The sequence below is a fragment of the Ascaphus truei genome, chromosome 1 (assembly GCF_040206685.1).
Source record: "Ascaphus truei isolate aAscTru1 chromosome 1, aAscTru1.hap1, whole genome shotgun sequence".
In the NCBI taxonomy this organism is placed as follows: Eukaryota; Metazoa; Chordata; class Amphibia; order Anura; family Ascaphidae; genus Ascaphus; species Ascaphus truei.
The window spans coordinates 107,212,005-107,233,222 of NC_134483.1; positions in this window are offsets into that span (position 1 = coordinate 107,212,005).

Below are 21,218 nucleotides of genomic sequence, written 5' to 3' on the forward strand. Positions count from 1 at the left end.
CATTAATTTCCGCCTAAGTCTCTATTTCGCTGCAACACTTGTTTTTTAAGTTCAATGTAGCAAATGTTTTAAGTTGCTTCAATTTTAAGCACATTTTCGCTTTCACTTAGTCAAAAAATCCATAATTATGCAATCACTCTCTTTTACGTAATGGAACTGCAAAGAAATGTCTTTTTGTCATTCAAACATTGACAAAAAGTATGCCCATCTCTTGGTGGTAGCCATAGACCACTGAACTTAAATACCCCTGTTGTATTTAAGTACACTGTATTATATTGCCCTATATTTTAATGTGCCTTCTGTTAAGTACTACAGTATTTACATTGTTAATGCTACAACAAAGTTACATACATACACATTCCATATAACTGTAATACCCTAAGAAATGTATGGATCTCTGCCTTTTTAAATGCATCAAAATCTGCAAGACATTACTTTGTGTGCACAGTGCTTTTAAAAACATGAAATGACTATTACACTAATTATTTAAATTATTTATTGTGGTATTTATTTGTTGTACATTTCGGGGAGGGTTTATTGCAGTAGATGTGTATACAATTATATATTTATCAAAATAAAAAAAACTGTGCTAAATATTTATTGAGTGCTTTGGTTTCCAGTGTTTTTCTCAGAAACCATTTTTGCAGGGCTCCTCATTTAACGACTAGGAGAGAAATAAAGAAAAAAATGAAACTCAAACTATTTTTCTAGTTAAAAATACATCAAGTGCCTGTTGTTTGTAATTCGGTCTGTAAGTAGAAATCAATGAAGTCCTGTGTGGTTTGGTGCAAATTTTCAATCAATGTAAACTAATGTGTCTTTTCAGAAGGTTAAGGTAGTTTAATGGTTGAGAGCACATTGCTGTTCAGCAAGATGCAAAAGTCAAAGGGTTAGAGCATTAGGATTTTATTTCCTTTTAGTCTTGGTATGTCTGTTTTTTTTCCAAATATACTTTTATGCACATTCTATTCATACTTTAATAGACAAAAGAGTTGTACATTTATGTGATTAAGGCTTTGTTTTTCCAAAACTCCATTGCTCATTTTTACATTAATGTCAAGAGCCAGTGAATGCAATGTTTGTTTATTTAGATGATACTATGATAATGATTACAGTGGCAACAAGATATCATAAGCAAATCAAACTTGACTGGTGAATCCTTAATTGCTCCTTCACTTTGTGGACATACTGTAACATATATCTTCCCCGCATTCACTCCTTAACACAAAACACAACAAACAATAAAAGACAAAAGTGCGGTTGAAAATGTCCCCAGCATTTTAGTCTTAATCTTATACGTATATTAAGTATACCCTGCCAGCTCCAAGCATATGTACAGTTTGTAACGCTGTGCTCAGCACAAACAAGGCGGGACCCCTGGAGTGAGGTGGGAATTGGTAGAAACGCCACCCACAGCCACGGGGGCACGTCAGGAGAGTGGGTTTGTTGAGGTAGCCGGGTCGGGGTTGGAGAGGTCAGAGTTGTCGTAATACTTGCCGAGGTCAGAGTAGTAGAGATCCGGATCGTAGAAGGTACGATTAGCCAAGGTCGGCATTGGAGATAGTAGAATAGTTGTTGTCCGAGTGCCGAGGTCAGGGTTGGAGAGATGCGGAGGGTCAGAGGTAAGCCGGGTTAGTAAATCAGAGGTGCAGAGTCCAAGGGTAAAGCCGGGGTGGTACATGAAGCAAGATACAGCAAGACAAGATGGCAAAGGAGAGGTGAAACACAACAATACATGGATCTATGCTCAGCCAAAGTGCCAGTGGCACTGCTGAGCATATATAGGCCTGAGTAGCCAATGAGACAGGGGGCGGACCGGAGGCGCGGCCTCCGCGAAAGCCATGATTGGTTAAAGTGGTGCCGGAGACAGGTGGGAGTATGTCATGTGATCAGTGTTGCCACAGAGCTTGGGCGTGCTGCACATGCGTCATGTGCGTGCACCGCGCACCATCGATGCGTGACACAATCCGGAGGTGGGACCTACCTCCGCAGTACCTGGTGATGCCACTTGTGCATGAGTGCACGCTGTGCGGCATCCGGATGTTTCCCTGGAGGTAGTCCCACGTGTGAACGGAGGTATGGCAGGATTGCGCCGTAGGTAGCATGATTTCTGAATAATCACAGTACCCCCCTTCAGGAGCGACCTCCAGGCAACTCCAGCATGGCTTGAGGGGGTACTTCTGATGAAACCGCCTTATCAGATTGGGAGCATATATTTGGTGGTGGGGTATCCAGGACCATTCATCTGGTCCAAACCCTTTCCAGTGAACCAAATACTGGATGGCTCCTCTAGATAATCTTGAATCGATAATGGACTGTACCTCATACTCTTCTTGCCCTTGTCCAATTACTGGAGCTGGCGGTTCGGAAGAAGAATCTGGAAAGCGAGAACTCTGGAAGACGGGCTTCAAAAGAGAGACATGGAAAACCAAGGGTAGCCTCATAGAAGAGGGGAGTTGGAGGCGATATGCCACAGGGTTGATTCTTTCCATGATTGGGTAAGGACGCAGAAATCTTGGTGCCAACTTGAGTGTAGGTGCCTTGAGTGTGATGTGATCACACCCTGTCTCCTGGTTTGAATTCTGGAACTTCATGACGGTGACTATCCGCCTGGAGCTTTTGTCTGGACGTTGTGTTTTTCAGATTCTCTTCAATCCTCCTCCATGACTCTAGTAAGGACCGAATCCTATTGTCCGTCGCTGGTACCTCGGAAGATGAGGTGACAGGGAGTCGTGATGGGTGGAATCCATAGCTGATAAAGAATAGCAACTCCCACGTGGATTCACTCCTTAGAGAATTATGGGCGAATTGAGCCCAGGGGAGAAGGTCAGTCCAGTTGTCTTGTGTGTCCGATACGAAACAGCACAAATACTGTTCTAAGGTTTGATTGGTTCTCTCTGTCTCTGTCTGGCCATTGCTTTGAGGGTGATACCCGGATGAAAAGTGCAATGAAATACCGATTCTTTGAGAGAACGTGCGCCAAAATTTGGAGACAAACTGTGAGTCTCGGTCGGAGACTATGTTTACAGGAACAACATGAATACGAAATATCTCCTTGACAAAAGTGTCCGCCAGTGGGGCAGAATGAGAAATTCCCTTCAATGGGATAAAATGGGACTACTTTGATATCTCCTTGCATAGTGGGCCACCAAAAGGTTCGATCAATAGATCAGTGCTTCTTCTGGTACCTGGATGTACGTCGGACTTGCTCCTAGACGACAGGCGCTCTCTATGTATAGCAAATATTTATGATCTGTTAGTATGGTAATTGAATTCTCTGTACCCTCCAATACTGTAGGTGTCTCCACTCTTCTAGTGCGAGCTTGATAACTAAGAGCTCTCGATTCCTGACGTCATAGTTCTGCTCTGCAGATGAGAATTTTTTTGAAAAAATGCACAGGGATGGAGTCTGGCTTGAGGTGACTGTCTCTGGGATAAGATGGTTCCGGCCCCAACGTCAGATGCGTCCACCTCCAGGGTGGATGGTAGCTTGAGTTCTGGGTGTATCAGAATAGGTGCTGAGACTAAGGCCTTCATTAGGAGGTCGAAGGCTTGGATAGCTGCGGGTGGCCAGGAAGTAGCATCTACTTTTTTTGTCAAAGCTGTGGTGGGGGCTACTGTGGACGAAAGTTTTCGAATAAATCTAAGGTAGTAATTCGCAAACACAAGGAATCGTTGAATAGCCTTGAGAGTGGTGGGTCGCGGCCAGTCCATAACTGCTTTAAGTTTGGCAGGGTCCATAGAGAAACCGGAGTCGTAAATAATGTATCCTAGGAATAACGTGGAAGTCTGGTGGAATTGGCATTTTTCCAATTTGGCATAGAGGTGATTCTCGCGGAGGCGTAATAGTAGATGTGTTGCAGAAGTGACTTTAAAAAATCAGAATGTCATCAAGGTAAACGACGATAAAATAATTGAGGAGATCCCGGAATATCTCATTCACAAAATCTTGGAAAACGGACGGAGCATTGCAAATTCCAAAGGGCATGACCAGGTACTCATAGTGACCGTCTCGAGTGTTGAAGGCCATCTTCCACTCGTCGCCCTGGCGAATCCACATTAGGCTATATGCACCACGCAAGTCTAATTTACAGATGATGGTAGAGCCCTGAAGGCGATCAAAAAGTTCAGAGATCATGGTAATGGGTAATGATTTTTTAGTGTGATCTTGTTAAGACCTCTGTAGTCAATGCAAGGGCGAAGAGAACAGTCTTTTTTCTTTGCAAAAAAAAAAGTTTTTCCTGTATGTACTCGGACATGGCTTTGGTCTCTGGGAGTGAGAGAGGATAAGATCTTCCTCAAGGAAGGACGGAACCGGGTAAGAGGTCAATTGGGAAGTCGAATGAAGGATGGGGAAGTAGAGCTTCAGATCGTGCCTTGTCGAAGACATACCGGAAGTCTGCGTATATCCCTGCTAAGCTGCTCTTATCCTATCCGGGAGTAATCAAACCACATATCTGTTGGGCTGGGATCGCACAGGTCTTGGCACACAGGTTACTCCAAAGGATGGGTCTTTTATTAGTCCAATCAATGTGGGAACTGTGACTTTGGAGCCATGGAAGCCCAAAAATTACCTCGACAAACGGCGTGTGGATCACATCTAGAGAAATCTCCTCCTTATGGTCGTCCTCCATCACTAGTGTGATCTTGCTGGTTTCCAAGGAGATGAAAGCTGGTTGTAGTGGTCGACCGTCGATGGCCTCCAATCCGATAGGAACCGCCTTTTGGGATGGAGTTCTACTGCGAAACTTTGGTCGATGAAGTTGCCCCCAGATCCAGAGTCGAAAAAGGCCAAGGCTGTGGTCTGATAGTTCATACCCGTGAGGGAGACTGGAACAAGTATCCTGGTTGGCAAAGGTTCCTGAGTAGTAGGGGAAATAGAGAGTGTTCCCAATGAGATTCCCCTGTACCTCATTGGGAGTTGGCTTTTCCCGACTTGAGTGGGCAAAGGAGCACTAGATGGCCGCAGTAGTCCTGCAGAGCGATAGCGCTGCTTTAACGAGAAGGACAATCTATGACTTCCCAGCTGCATGGGTTCCGGATCATCAGAGGCAGGAGGATCTGCAGGAGAAAAATGGAAAGCGGGTGATCTGGCCGGTAGTGGGCTCGCAGGTGAGAGTGTTCAGCTTTTCTCTCTTGTAGACGTTGCTCTACCCAAATACAGAAGCGATCAGTTCTTTCATGTCCGTAAGGCGTTTCTGGACAGCGAGTTCATCCTTTTTTTTCAACAAAAAGGTTTTTATTGGGACATGGTACAGGTCAAACACTGTCTAGCAACCCATTATCATACATGAGTGAGCACGTTCCCATTTTCTTTTTTAACTCCATACTGTACAAATGATAACGTACAGGGGAAAAAACAAGCGACATACGAGACAGACAAGACGAACACAGGGGAGGGGGGGGGGAAGGCCAGTCGAGGGGCATTTCCTGATTGTGTTCTACAACCTCCGATAGCATCCTTGTGTGGTGTAGGGCCTCTCTTGGACACCCTATTGTCTTCTTACGTCTGCCCTATCAGTACCCCTCTCTGTTGTTGTCAGTGTCGCTACTTCGGCGGAGAATGTATTTCCACCGATCAAAGCAGAATATTGGTGGCATTCACCCCCGGGATGTCTGAATGGTGTAGCCATGGGGCCCATACTTTTAGAAAATTTGTGCCGGTGTCATTTAACAAACTCGTCAATTGTTCCATCCGGCAAACATACCAAATTCTGTTCCGAATTTTCATCATTGTGGGTAAATCTGGTTGCTTCCACAATGCTGCGAGTTCGCACCTCATGGCAGTTGCAAAATGTGCAATCAATTTTTGTGCCGGTCTGCTTAGCCCCCCGTCTGCGCCTGCCCAACAGGAACAGCCAAGGGTCCAAGGGGAACGGGTGTCCGAGAATTCTTGGATTTCCTCCCATAAAGGAGCCACTTTAGTGCAGCCCCACAGCATGTGCAGCAGGTCTGCAGTTTCCCCACATTGTTTGGGGCACAATGGGGGGTAATCTTTTACAAACTTTGCTAATCGGAGTGGGGTAAAATACCACCTCATTAGGACCTTATATGCATTCTCCTTCAAGGTTGTGCATATCGAGCTTTTGGCTGCTGCCAGCACTATTGAGTTGTCGTCCTCTAATGTCTCCCCTAAGTCAGATTCCCATGCGTGTCTGTAACTCAGTTTAGTGTTGTTGTCAGTTCCAGGACAGACCACCTCTCTATATATCCTAGAAGTAAGTCCTGTAGTGTCCGTACCTCTCGAACAAAGCTGCTCAAAATTGGTACGCCGAGGGCGTTTAGGGATCTTGTTGTAAAATGCTCTTATCTGGATGTATCTAAAGAATTCAGAGTTTGGTATCCCGCTTTCAGATTTAATTTGTCAAAGGATTTTAAAAGTGGACTGCCCTCCAGATGTAATAATTTCGTAAGGCTCCTTGTTTTCCAGGCCACCAGGTTCCCACTCGGCAGGCCCGGAGCGAAATCAGGGTTCCCGACAAACGGGGTCATGAATGTGTGCTGGGTGGTAAGAGCACACCTATATCTGGTGTCCCCCCAAACCGCCAACGAGCTCCTCAGTGCCGCCAGCGGCACCCCTATGGACTTGTGGGCCCTTTTTGGTAACCAGATCAAGTCCTGTAAATCTACAGGGGTGCTGCATACCTTCTCTAATTCAACCCACCTACGGAGATCAGGTGGCATGTGCCATTGCACAATTTGAGTTAATTGTGCCGCTCTGAAATAGGCCATCAAGCAAGGTACCCCAAGTCCTCCTCTTACTGTTGGTCGAATAAGCGTATTAGATTTGATGCGTGGTTTTTTACCACCCCAGACAAATTTCACCATGGAGGACTGTAACCGGAGGATGTCATCCCTGGCCACCTGCACCGGCAACGTCTGGAAGAGGTACAGGATTCTGGGAAGGAGTTTCATCTTGAGGCTTTGGATCCTGCCGATCCATGAAATTGCATAGCCCGACCAGAGTCTGAGATCCTCCGTCAGAGTCCTTATAAGTCTGGGGTATTTGGCTTTATATAGGGCGCTATATTCTTTGGTAATATTTACCCCTAGATATTTGCTACAGGAGGCTTGCCATTTAAAGTTAAAATTCAGTTCTATCAATTTTTCGGTGGCCTTTGGCAGGTTTAAATTTAAGGCTTCGGATTTGGTTTGGTTAATTTTGAACCCCGAAATCTTATTAAATTCATCTAGCAAGCTGAAGACGTTCGGCAGAGAGGTAACGGGCCTTGACAGCATTAAAATGATGTCATCCGCATACAGGGCCACTTTGTGTGACTGATCCTGAATTTGGATTCCTGTTATGTCTGGGCTGTTACGGATATGTGCCGCTAAGGGCTCAATGCATAGTGCGAAAATAAGTGGGGACAGGGGACATCCCTGTCTGGTGCCATTCCTTATCGGGAATTCTTCTGAAGGGAAGCCCTGGTGCCTGACCCTCGCCTTCGGTTCTCGATAAAGAGCTAGAATGGCGCCCAACATTCTCCCTCCTATGCCAAACTCCCCAAGCGTCTCTGTGAGATAGGGCCAATCAATTCGGTCAAAGGCTTTTTCGGCGTCTAAACTAAGTGCCATAGACGGGATATTTTGTCGTTGTGCCAAATCGATTAAATCTATGATCCGTCTAGTGTTATCCGCCGCTTGCCTCCCGCAGATGAACCCTACTTGATCTGGATGGACCAGCCGGGGCATAACCTTATTTAGGCGGTTTTCCAGTAGTTTGGAGAAAATTTTAGTGTCCGAATTGATTAATGAGATTGGGCGGTAGCTTTTACAGTCAGCTGGGTCCTTCCCTGGTTTGGGGATCACTGATATAGACGCTTAGAGCGTCTGGCTGGGTATAGGGGCACCCTCCAGAAATGAGTTAAACAACCTAGTCAGGTGAGGTACCAAAATTTTTTGGAACTCTTTGTAATATAGATTAGAGAAGCCATCGGGGCCTGGGGCCTTCGATGGCTTCAGTGTTTTGATTACCTCTGATATTTCCTCACCCGAAAAATCCTCCTGTAGCGCGTCCCTTTCCGCTCTGCTCAATTTGGGCAGATTCGCCTCCTTTAAGAATGTCTTCAACTGCTTACGAGTAGTCTCACAATGGGAGACCTTAGCCCCATCGTATAGGGTCTCGTAGTAGGTTTTAAATTCTTCCACAATTTGTTTAGGGTCAGAAGTGAGGCCACCTTTATTAGTTCGAATTGTCTGTATATGAGAATTACTGTTTGTGTTTCGGAGTTTGCGGGCAAGCGGGGTATCTGGTTTGTTGGCTCGTTCATAGAATTTCCGTTTGGACCAAGTCAGCTCCTTCTCGGCTCGGGAGGCCATCAGTAAGTTTAGTTGTGTTTTGGTATCTAGCCATGCCTTAAGGGTCTGTGCTTGTTTATTGTTTTTGTGTAGGGCGGATAGGGTTGCCAATTCAGATTGTAAAGTGTGAATCTTTCGTTCCCTTTCTTTCTTCCGCCTACTTGCAATCCCTATGAGTTCACCTCAGAGTGTCGCCTTATGGGCCTCCCACAGGGTAGATTGGGATGTCACGCTACCAATGTTCTCTGTAAAATATGCCCTGATTTTTCCCCCTATCGTTTGTTCCACCTCGGGGATTTTAATTAGTAACTCATTGAGTTTCCAGATCGCTCTTGGCCTGTCCAGCGCAAAATCAGTGCACCGCAGCTCTACATGTGCATGATCAGACCATGAAATATCATGGATTCCCGTATGGGAGATCTGCGAAACCATTCTGTTGGACACAAAGAGGTAGTCTATCCTGCTGTAACGGTCGTGTGGGTGGGAGTAAAATGTGTATTCTCTTTCTCCTGGGTGCTGCTCGCGCCAAATATCGACCAGGCTATTGGCCGTGAGGCCTCTAATCCAGGCCGCTCTACTTTGCGGGTTTTGACATCCGCCAGGGGTGCATCTGTCTGTGTGCGGGTCTAGTGTGTGGTTGAAGTCTCCTCCCAGTACTATGGCACCTTGTGCTACTCTGTGTAAGGTCGTGAAAATCTATCGAAGAATGTATCTGCACGGTCACTGGGGGCGTATACGTTTGCTATGGTAAGGGGTTGTCCGCGGATGGTTCCCACCACTATGATGAACCGACCGTTAGCATCCTTCTTAGTAAGTGTAATGTCTAGTGATAGTCAATTGTGCAGCATGATCGCGACCCCTCTTTTTTTTTGGCTGAAGCTGCTACCCAGGTCTGATATCTGCCGTCTATATATTTTGGGGAGTTGTGCCGGGAGAAATGTGTCTTCTGTAGGAGAATAATGTCAGGGTTTGTTTTTTTGTAATCTGTCATGGCCAAGCGTCGCTTTTGGGGACTATTAAATCCTTTCACGTTATGTGTAATTACTGTGAGGTCCCTACCCATTGGTGCTTCTCGAGTGTAGCTCTATGATGGTAGCAGGGGTGCCGATCTCGATTTGTCTAGGTGTCTGGCGACATCGAAGGCTTTCCTCTAACCTTAAGGTATTACCCTATGTTATTTGTACTGCCCTTAGTGTGGTATGAAGTCTGTAAGGGGGCGCTGCTGAAGCGGCCCGAGCGGGGATGTTTCCAATGCCCACAGCAGCTTGGCAGTTTTTCCCGACTCAGATCATGGCTCGGACCACGCCCCCCGCGCGATTTTCAGCCGTCTTGAAATAAACCAGTGGAAAAATGGCTAAAAAATATGCCCTTATGGCTGATTTTACCCTGGTTTGACACTGGGATGTTATGTATCAGCTGGGAATCGCGGTAGACACAGCTTATGCAGTAGTCTTCTTGCTGTGAACAGATGACCGGAATGGCGGTCTCAGTATTTGAGTGTGATGTCAGGAATCACACCTACCCTTGATGCATGCTTCTCTTCATCAAAAGGGGTGTACACCCATTTTTCCACAGTTTTTTTCCATCCCTACCTTACCTGTATTATAGGGTTATGTACTCCGGGACAGTTGGTTCACGTGGGTCCGAACACTGATTAACCACAATACGCTTCATAGCTAATTATGCAACTTGCTAGAGAATAGCACACCAAGTGAGGCCATTTACAGATATTCTGTTCCAAACATGTCCTGGATAGAGGGACACTCATTTGCTATCATGTGCCATTGCATTTTTCTCGTTGATACAACGGTTGTGTAATTATTGTTGTGGCACAATCACAGATACTCTTGTTCCAACATTTCTGGACAGAGGGATAAGCCTTCGTTATTATGTGCCACTGCTTTTTCTCGCGGATACAGCGGTTATGTAAATATTGTTTGTGTAAATATTGTTGCTACTTATGACATTTGGATGTCTGATCCTTTCCAAATCATACACTGGATGGAAAAGAAACACAATGTATCACATGCTACAGTCTTTTCTGCTGACACAGTGGTATTATAAATACATTTACAATATACAGTATATTACCAAAAGCATAGTTACTGTTAAAATACGCTGGAGACTTGCGCACATCAATATACAGTTAGGTCCGGAAATAATTGGACACTGACACAATTTTCATAATTTTGGCTCTGTACGCCACCACAATGGATTTCAAATGAAACAACCGAGATGCAATAGAAGTGCAGACTTTCAGCTTTAATTCAAGGGGTTGAACAAAAATATCGTATGAAACGTTTAGGAATTGCAACCATTTTCATACACAGTCCCCTTATTTCAGGGGCTCAAATGTAATTGGACAAATTAACACAATCATAAATAAAATGTTCATTTTTAATACTTTGTCGAGAATCCTTTGCAGGCAATGACTGCTTCAAGTCTGGAACGCATGGACATCACCAAACACTGGGTTTCCTCCTTTGTGATGCTTTGCCAGGCCTTTACTGCAGCTGTCTTCAGTTGTTGTTTGTTCGTGGGTCTTTCTGCCTTAAGTTTTGTCTTCAGCAAGTGAAATGCATGCTTGATCGGGTTGAGATCAGGTGATTGACTCGGCCATTGCAGAATATTCCACTTCTTTGCCTTAAAAAACTCCTGGGTTGCTTTCACAGTATGTTTGGGTCATTGTCCATCTGTAAAGGGAAGCACCGTCCAATCAACTTCGCTGAATTTGGCTGAATCTGAGCAGACAATATATCCCTATACACTTCAGAATTCATCCGGCTGCTTCTATCTTCTGTCACATCATCAATAAACTCTAGTGTCCCAGTGCCATTGTAAGCCATGCATGCCCTTGCCATCACACTGCCTCCACCGTGTTTTACAGATGATGTGGTATGCTTCGGATCATGAGCATCAAGCCTTCTCCATACTTTTTCTTCCCATCATTCTGGTACAGGTTGATCTTAGTTTCATCTGTTCAAAGAATGCTGTTCCAGAACTAGGCTGGCTTTTTTAGATATTGTTTGGCAAAGTCTAATCTGGCCTTTCTATGCTTGAGACTTATGAATGGTTTGCAACTTGTGGTGAATCCTCTGTATTTGCTCTCGTGAAGTCTTCTCGTTATGGTAGACTTGGATAATGATATGCCTACTTCCTGGAGAGTGTTCTTCACTTGGCTGGATGTTGTGAAGGGGTTTTTCTTTACCATGGAAAGGATCCTACTGCTGCGGCGCATCTGAGTCTAACACATCGCCGTTTTTTCCCTGGCTTTTTCCTGGAATGCGACGCACTTCACCTGGAGCATGCCGCATTCATTTTGCATTCTCAGCCACGGGTCATGCGCGGTTGACGCGCGGTTGATGCATTTATTGAGAATGGTTCGGATTTAATAGGTTGCAATTCTTCGCGTGTTCGCCAGATGGCAGATATTCATGAATTGTAATGCGCATGCACTTCAGTAATGTGTCGACTTGCAGGTGCTTCGTTTAAAAAAAACACCACAGTGTGCTATTGTAACTTGGCCTTGAGACTGAAGGAAGAGGTTGCAAAAATGTATCAATTTAGGCTATTCATATTAAAGAAAGACAAAGACCAGTTTCGGTTACAGTATTCTCCAGAGACCCGCCACCCGCCATGAGTGTTCAAGTGCAGCCCGTTTTCCAAAAACCCGACAGAAGTTACGCGTATTTGATATGGGCCGCGATTAATGCAACAGATAAGATGGCAACAGTTGTTCAAATTTATCAGTATTTTATCGAAAACTATGACTTTTACAAATTTTCACCAGCTCCTCATACGTGGAAGCGTGCAATAAGGAAAAGGTTATGTAGCGATCCCTGATTTTATCGTATTGAGCCACAATTTGTTGGAGGGTATTGGTGTTTATCCCCGGCTTTTTCCTGTATCTATGATCATGCAGATGGCAAAAGGCGAAGGGTCGTGTTAAAACCAACTAAGAAATCGACGGTCGCTGCCAAGCAATGCACCAGCACCGGCTTCCAATAACGGTCCCACCGTCAGTGACAACCCTGAGCCTGAGCCGGATTTCGCGTGCAGTTTCGATCAAGCTAGCAATTTCCAGCCTCATCAGCTGACTACAGGTGGACTAGTCCCGCTGCAAACTATCGACGTGGATGATCAAGAACACTGGACTGGCAGTGGACCGGCGCCGGCGCCAGCTGAATGGGAAATTCTATGGTGAGTATTGTTGCCGTATTATTTTCTGTGTTTTTTTTATTTTGACAATACAGTATCAATATCGGTGCGATTCAAAAGTCAAGTGATTCTCCTGTAAGCAATATCATTGGCTGAGCGGCTTCTACAGTACTGTACTGCAGATACTGAACAATTGGTGGAACGCTAGGCGCATGCGCATTGGAACCTTCTTGAAACGCATATGCGTGTCATTACATCGACGGTAGGCGCATGCGCATGTGAACAGGAGACGCCCCCCAAGAAAATTATTGGTGGGACTGGCTGGGAACTTCTTTAGACCATTACAGTAAAACTTTTCTTTTTGTTTTTCCTCAGAAAAGAAAGCGGCTAATGGAGGGATTTCGATGGATAATGTCGCTTTGTGTAACAGTGCATTGCTGAATCGGATTTAAAAACCCACGTACCGGAGTCTACAGTTTAGTGGCCGTTGTTATTGATTAGGGTAGAATACTGTACCTGAAACAGTATGCTGATGTTTTCCGGCCGTACAGTATACAATACTTTTTTATATATAGTATAATGTGTAATAAACACGAAAAAATAAAAACTATGCATTTATTCTACATGTATCACAGTACTGTACATACATTGTGTCTTCTACAGTATACAGTGCCAGTACATTCAGTACAGTATGTGTCTTCTATTTTTTTTTAATACTCTTATACTGAGCATGCCTACAGTATACAGTGCAGTATGCCTCGACATTCTAGAAACACTGTATTGTGTTACAGTAGCAAAGGAGCCAATGGAACAATGTAAAACAAATCAACATGTTCTTTTATTGGTGGAGTAAGTACAAAAACATTTATTTACAAATACTGTACAATGTAGAAACATTTTAAGTGCACAGCAATTCAAAACATCAACAGGTGTATGGTTTACTGCTACAGTAGAGAAAACATTTATGTATAGAAAGTAAAAACATTTACAGTCACATGTTTTAAAAACAAATTCTTTATTCATAAAACATACAAAACCCAACATCTCCTTTATTAAACATATACTGTACAGTGGTATGGTGTGCAAAACAGTCTGCACCAGTACAGTCCTTGAGGGTAGCAGACAGGCCCGGTTTTCAGGAAAACCTTGAAAACCGTTCCTGTTTGCGGCCCTCAGGGACTGGAATTGTGCAGGTCTTGTGTGTGTGTACAGCAAGTTAAAACATTTCTATATAAATACAAGTTAAAAAACACACAACAACATCTCCTTTATTTAAGTACAGCAGGTCAAAACATGTACAATACAGTTCAGCACAACAGTATGGTCTTACTTGTGATTAAAAAAAGTCTTTATTCATAAAATACAGTATACAAAACGCAACATCTCCTTTATTAAAGAAACATATACAGTACAGTAGGATGGTGTGCAAAACAGTCAGTCAGGCCTGCACCACTACAGTCCTCGAGGGCAGCAGACAGGCCCGGTTTTCAGGACAACCTTGAAAACCGTGCCTGTTTGCGGCCCTCGGGTACTGGAATTGTGAAGGTCCTGTGTGTGTGTGTGTACAGCAAGTTAAAACAGTAAGTTAAATACAGTTCAGCACAACAACATGGTCTTACAGTTCCCGTGATTAAACCATAAAGTCCACCACATTGTCCGTCCATGGCCGATTCCTTGCATGGCGCAAAACGCCATCAAATGCAGTCTCGAACGCCTTTCATTACAGGATCTGTAATTGGATAAAAGCGCCGCATTTCATCACGAATGTTCTTTCTTAAATTGGCAGGAAGCGCCTTTTTTACGCGATTTCCGTCGTAGTTCCCTCTGAAGGCCCAGTCGCAGTACAACGAGTAGGGAACATGGTGCTTAAAAAGTAACAATGCATACTTGTGGGGTACACTAGCACTCATCACCCTATACTTCTCCCTGAGCGCCGGTGGCAGATCGCACAGGGTGATGTCGGGCACCATATCGATGCGAGCGAATGTAGGTCTTCTGCGAGCGGGTGTGCTTGAGGCGACGGGCGATGGTAGGTTGTCTGGGAGGAAGCTTTCCTCCGGTCGTGGTCGCCGTGTTGTCTCCTGGCGTGGTCTTGACGGGGTTGTCATGTCCTCCTCAACGGCATACATGTACACTACATCTTCTGGTGGAGGAGGTGCGCTTGGTAATGGAAGGGGGTCGAAGGTCCCATTCATCACATCCATGTCACCCCCCTGCTCCAGCGTCGGGGAAACAGGGGCATTAACACCAAGCAAATGATGTATACCCGCTATGTCAGCCTCTATCTTCTCCATCCGTCGATCCATCCGTTGATCCATATCTAGCATCCGTTGACCCATATGTATCATCCGTTGATCCATATGTAGCATCCGTTGCTCCACATTTAACTTGGTCTCCAGAAGCAAATCTATCTTTGCTAGCACAATAGAGTTCCCGGGGAGATCCACACTTATCCCATTCAGCATCCGGTCTAACGAGCTGCTTCTTGTGCATGGCGTGTGGACATCTGGGTGGATGGGGAGCAACGGAGGATGAGATGGGGTTTCCATGGAGAGAAGCGGCAGCGACAACGAAGAAGGGTGGAGGAGGTGACATGTGGATATCCGGTAGAGGAGAAGCGGCAGTGTCGTCGAAGAGGGATGGAGAAAGTGACCTTTAGATTTCCGGGCGAGAAGCAGAGTCGTCTAAGAGCAAAGGAGAAAGTGACCTGTGGATTTCAGAGGCGGCAGCGTCGTCGGATAGAACCGGAGAAGATGGCCTGTGGGTTTCCGGGAGGGTGGCAGCAGCGTCGAGGACGAGGGGTGGAGAAGACGGGCTGAAGATTTCCGGGACAGCGGCGGCAGAGTCGTCGAAGCGTATGTGAGGAAGTGGTCTGCGGATTCAATGGGTTGGCTGCCAAGCGTTTTGCATCGAGAGTACATCACCGTATATCTTCTTGACATAATAAGGCTGACGTCTATGAAAACCCTTAGCCTTTGGGGTCAGCAGAAGGTAGAGGCGAGTGGGTTCCTGCGTCCGTAGAATCGGGGTTGCTCCATGGAAGCAGGTGGCACAATGCAGTATCTGGACAAGGGCAAGTTCAGATAAAGATCATCGAGTGGTGGGCTATGCAAAGTGTGTAACCTTTTATGCATGGCAGCGAGGTACAGTTGTTGAAAGTGGGCGTACTCTAATTGGAGTCATTACCGTATAAATACACTATCCATTTTGTGGATTCACTGCACATTGAATACACAACGACTAAAAATCGAATATACATTCTTGTGTTTGTATTTCTTTCTACTCACAGCAATGGTTGTTAAAAAGATTTCCAAGGATCTCAGCATGCGAATTAAGGAGATGTACACGAGCGGACACCGAATTGCTGCTATCCAACGCTGGTTAGCCACTTCTGGCCTCGTTGTGCCAGCAACCACCGTGAGCTATCATGCACACGGAAAAAACAGAGAACGCAAAAGGGCACCAAGGGTAGTTAACGCGTAAGTATATTTATAACACTTTAAAAAAAATTAGATCCAAAAATGTACTGTACATCTACAGTACTGTATCTAATATTTTTGTTATTTCTGTAGATTTATATTACAACAGTTTATATATTTTGTATATTTTTATTTATATTACAACAGTATATATATTTTGTATATTTATATTTATATTACAACAATATATATTTTGTATATTTATATTTATATTTCAACAGTATATATATTTTGTATATTTATATTTATATTACAACAGTATATATATTTTGTATATTTATATTTATATTACAACAGTATATATATTTTGTATATTTATATTTATATTACAACAGTATATAGTAAGAGATTGGGATGCCTCGCTCTAAACCTTATGTTTAATAAATGATTCCAGTCGCGTGCTGCCAGGGATAAATACATAGACAAAAGTTATATGTGTGTATATAGCACACAGAAAGATCCCCACTAGGGCGCACCGCAGGCCTGAGTAGTATTAAATCCTGGTCCTTGAGTGCGCTGAACATACAACATATATAAGTTTATTAAATCTAAATATACAAAATTTTAAAACTATGAAGTTCCTAGTGTCTCTAGAGTGCCAAAGCTCTAATAGGCAAGGAGGTATATATGGGAATGGTGTATCAGTAACTCCAGAAGTGTTCCCCTTATTCAGATAAGTCTCCTCTTAGAAAAATCCTTGGGTGAGGTATTAATATACCTTTACTAAGACCCCATATTGAAAAGAGGAGATAAACCTGAGATAAATGCTTAGTGTAGAATTCTGCTGCGACTCTACACTCAATATTAAAAGTGGACATGTAGGGTCACTGGCAAGGGGAGATCATGACTAGTGTGCTGTTGCTGTGATTAGGAGTACTGTCGTGTCCTGCAATGGACATGTACCGAATAACAAACACCTAACTACAATTTACATAATGGATAGCGTTGGTATATGCTGCGTCCAGATGCTACAGTAACCAGTGTAGCTGTATACACATTAATTCACAAAAGCGGAGAATTACTATATACGTGTGTATATCCAGTCTATGTAGTACTCATCCCGTTAATCCGTGTATCTGGAGTCAGGGGCTTACCTTATTAATATTTACACTTCTACTAGTGCAGAGTGACAATGTGCTCTGATTTCACCCATTGAACTATGCAAGTTCAGTCAGAATATACTTTCAGATAGAGTCTCTGTGCAGTGACTTGTTGTCAGATTACACGTATATTAGATGGGTAGGTGTGTATAGGGTAGCACTATATTTACCAGACAGTACACAGTGGCTATTGCATATTCAGAGGAGGAGACATCTCATGCTGAGATCCTTGGAAATCTTTTTAACAACCATTGCTGCAAGTAGAAAGTAGCAACCCCGATTCTACGGACGCAGGAACCCACTCGCCTCTGCCGTGCCTGTCATGCAGAAAAAGCGAAAGGAGGTTGCCGTTTCCACGCCAAAGCAAAAGCGACAGGCTAAGGCCAATAATGAAAACCTTCTGCTGACCCCAAAGGCTAAGGGTTTTCATAGACGTCAGCCTTATTATGTCAAGAAGATATATGGTGATGTACTCTCGATGAAAAACGCTTGGCAGCCAACCCATCGAATCCGCAGACCACTTCCTCACATACGCTTCGACGACTCTGCCTCCGCTGTCCCAGAAATCTGGTGCAATACATCACACATGAGTTACTGAATGGTCACTGCTTCTACCAGGACAACGATCCGAAGCACACCGCGTCAACAGCGCATATCCTTGAGCGCGGTGTCAACTGGGTGAAGACGCCAGCGGAGTAAGTGCGTTAACCGTGTCTCATTTTTTTCCCACTGTTTTTACTGTGTACTGTACTGTATCTCTTAAACTAATTGTCCTTTTTTTCCAATGACAGATCGCCAGACTTCAATCCGATCGAAATGGCCTGGCATCAGCTGAAGGACCATATCCGGAAAGTGGCAAAACCTTCCAAAAAGGACGAGTTGTTGAAAAGCATAATTAGTTTTTGGAACGATGTACTCACCGTGGAACGCTGCAATAAATATATAGACCATATTGCCACCGTGTTGCCCATTGTGATCGCGCGTAATTGGCAAGCATCAGGAAAGTAGTACTGTGCTGTAGTATTGTAAGTACAGTATGATACAGGTAAGTATGGCACAGATTTTTTCTTTCCCAATAGCCAGAGTATACAGTACAGTTTTTTTTTCTTTACAGAGAGAGCAGCACCAGGTTACAGTACATAGTATTTTACAGTAGTCAGAGTATACAGTAGTTCCAGTATAGACTAGTTTGACAGTACTACAGTAACTGCCTACTAACTGCTCAATTTTTTTCTTTCCAGAGAAAGCAGCACCAGCCATGTACAGTAGTACTACACATCACACAAGGCCATAATACAGTATGCACATAACTGCACTAATTTTTTGTTTTCTTGTCGTTTCAGGAAAAAAGGTTGGCCTGGGGGGAGGTGGGATGTTGTGTCCTGTCTAATCTGCTTGTACAGTCAAATGTACAGTATATAAAAAGCAGTAATGATGTACACAAAACCTCTCCTCTCTCAATGAACTACTGTACTGTACACAGAATGAGGAACACGATAAAGACGGAAAAAATATTATTACTATATATATATATTATACATTACAGTATATATTATTAAATAATATTCTTATAAATGTGCATTATTCATGTTTCCCCATATTTTACAAATGTTTTCTAAATGTTTATCCAATTTCAATCTGCCAAAAGAACTTAATAAAGAGTGCATTATGTATTATTCATGATTATTTTTATATTTGTATTTTTTGGTTCCTGATTAAATAAAAGAAATATTTAATCACATTCCTGCTAATCATAATTATTGACAACAACCACAACCCCCCCCCCCCCCCCCCACCACCACCACCCCTACAGTACACCAATGAATAAGAATGAATGACAAAACAACATGAATCAGTTAATGGTTTTTTTAACTCTCAATTCTCACAATGCTGTGCAAATCGGATTTACATTTTCAAAATCAAGAAGGGATTTTCCAAAGCGTTACCGTAAACAAAGCCTCAAAGGGTTGGGGGGGTGGGGTGATTACACACTGGCACACTGAGGGTTTGTAAGAACACAATGGCAATATTCAGAAAATTAACGACTGTGGAGAGAGGGGGTTGGGTGACTCATGCGCAGTAAGCAGCAAGCTCCCATCTCTAAAACGATTAGAGTACACGCAGGCGCAGTGAGGCGATTGACGCTCGGCTAGGGACGGATTAAAAACACAATGACTAACTAACTTCAGAAAATTAATGACTCTGAGGAGGTGTCTGTCGATAAGAGTTTGTGTGTGATGGGGGAGGGATGAAGGATTAGTCGTGCAGCAGTTCAAAGAAATAACATACTGTACTGTAGAGTAATTTCAAAAGGCAGTTCATCATAATACTGTAATTTGATCCCTACACCCCCCAAATACAGTACATTAAAAGCACACAAATCAACCATGTGCAGGCAAACGCACAGATTTAATATCGTAATATCAAGATTGTTTTTGCAGGCTTGTGGATAAAATAACAGTTAAAAAATCATAATTAAATTTTTTTTGGCGGGGCACTTAAGCAAGCAGTGGTGGGTGAAGTTACAGGCGCATGAGCAAGAATAAACTAGCTCCCATCCGAAAGAGGATTACACACAGGCGCATAGAGAGGTGATGCTCTGTGCAAGTCAAATTCAATAAGGGATTTTCCAAAGCGTTGCCGTAAACAAAGCCTCAAAATTACCATCTCAAAGAGAATTACACGCAGGCGCAGTGAGGCTTTGTAGCTCGACTATGGACGGATTCAGAACACAATGGAAAGATTCAGTAAATTAACGACTCTGTGGAGAGGGGGGGGTTGGGTGACTCATGCGCAGTAAGCAGCTCCCATCTCAAAAAGGATTACACGCAGGCGCACTGAGGCTTTGTAGCTCGGCTTTGGACGGATTAAGAACACAATGGCAAGATTCAGAAAATTAACCATGTGCAGTCAAATTCACAGGGTCGCAGTCAAAAGCTACAGCACAGATTGAATATCGTAATACAGTAAGATAGTTTTGCAGGCTTGTGGAGAAAAAAAAATTTTTTTTTGGTCACTCACTCAGGCAAGCAAGCAGTGGTGGGCGAAGTTACAGGCGCATACGCAGTAAATTCCTGCTGTCAAGCAGGAATGTGATTGAAACCAGACACACGTTCAAAGGAATGGTGTGGGAGAGATATACTGCATTGCACAGAAGATAAGAAGTTGAAATAACCTGCAGTGCAGTTAATTATCCTGAGTGAGGGGAGAGCGCTGTATATGCAGAAATGTGACACTGTTACAGTACTGTACACGCCTATGCGTTTCAACAATTTTCAAATGAGACATACTGTACAGCCGCACAGCACTGCAAATGCATGTATACTTTAAATATGCAAATTTACAATTACTGCGCGCGCACACACAGACTGTGTACTGACGTAGGTTGAACCGCGAAGGTATTAGACTTCCAAGACAACAGCTCGCAAACGCCCCCCTGAGTTTTTACACGGCATTGCAGTATTGCAGACAGCGAGAATAAAATGCTAATATCACGAGCGCGAAAATAACGCAGTTCACTCCGGGTGAAAACGACAAAAAAACGCACCTAACCGGGATAATCTGAGAGCCGTGGATCTAACCGACTTAGACTCAGATCGGCCGCCACTGTACGATATTCCACCAATGTTGTCTTCCGTGGACGTCCAGGCATTTTTGTGTTGCAGAGCTCATCATTGGTATATTCTGAGAAAAAAAGAATGCAAACTGTTGATTTGGCCACTCCTAATGTTCCTGCTATCTCTTTGATGGATTTTCTTTTTTTTGTTGCAGCCTAAGGATGCCCTGTTTCACTTGCATTGATAGCACCTTTGACGGCATGTTGTGGGTTCACAGCAACAGCTTCCAAATGCGAATGCCACACCTGGAATCAACTCCAGACCTTTTACCTACTTAATTGATAATGAAATAACAAAGGAATAGCCCACACCTGTCCATGAAACAGCTTGAGTCAATTGTCCAATTACTTTTGGCCCCTTTGAAGACGAGGGGGCTACATATTAAAGAGATGTAATTCCTAAACACTTCCTCTAATTTGGATGTGAATACCCTCAAGTTAAAGCTGATTGATTGCACTTTAAGCCCATATTCATTATTTAACTGTAGCTTTAATTTATTTTGGTACACAGCCGAAATAACAAAACTTGTTTCAGTGTCCAATTATTTCCGGACCTAACTGTAGGTG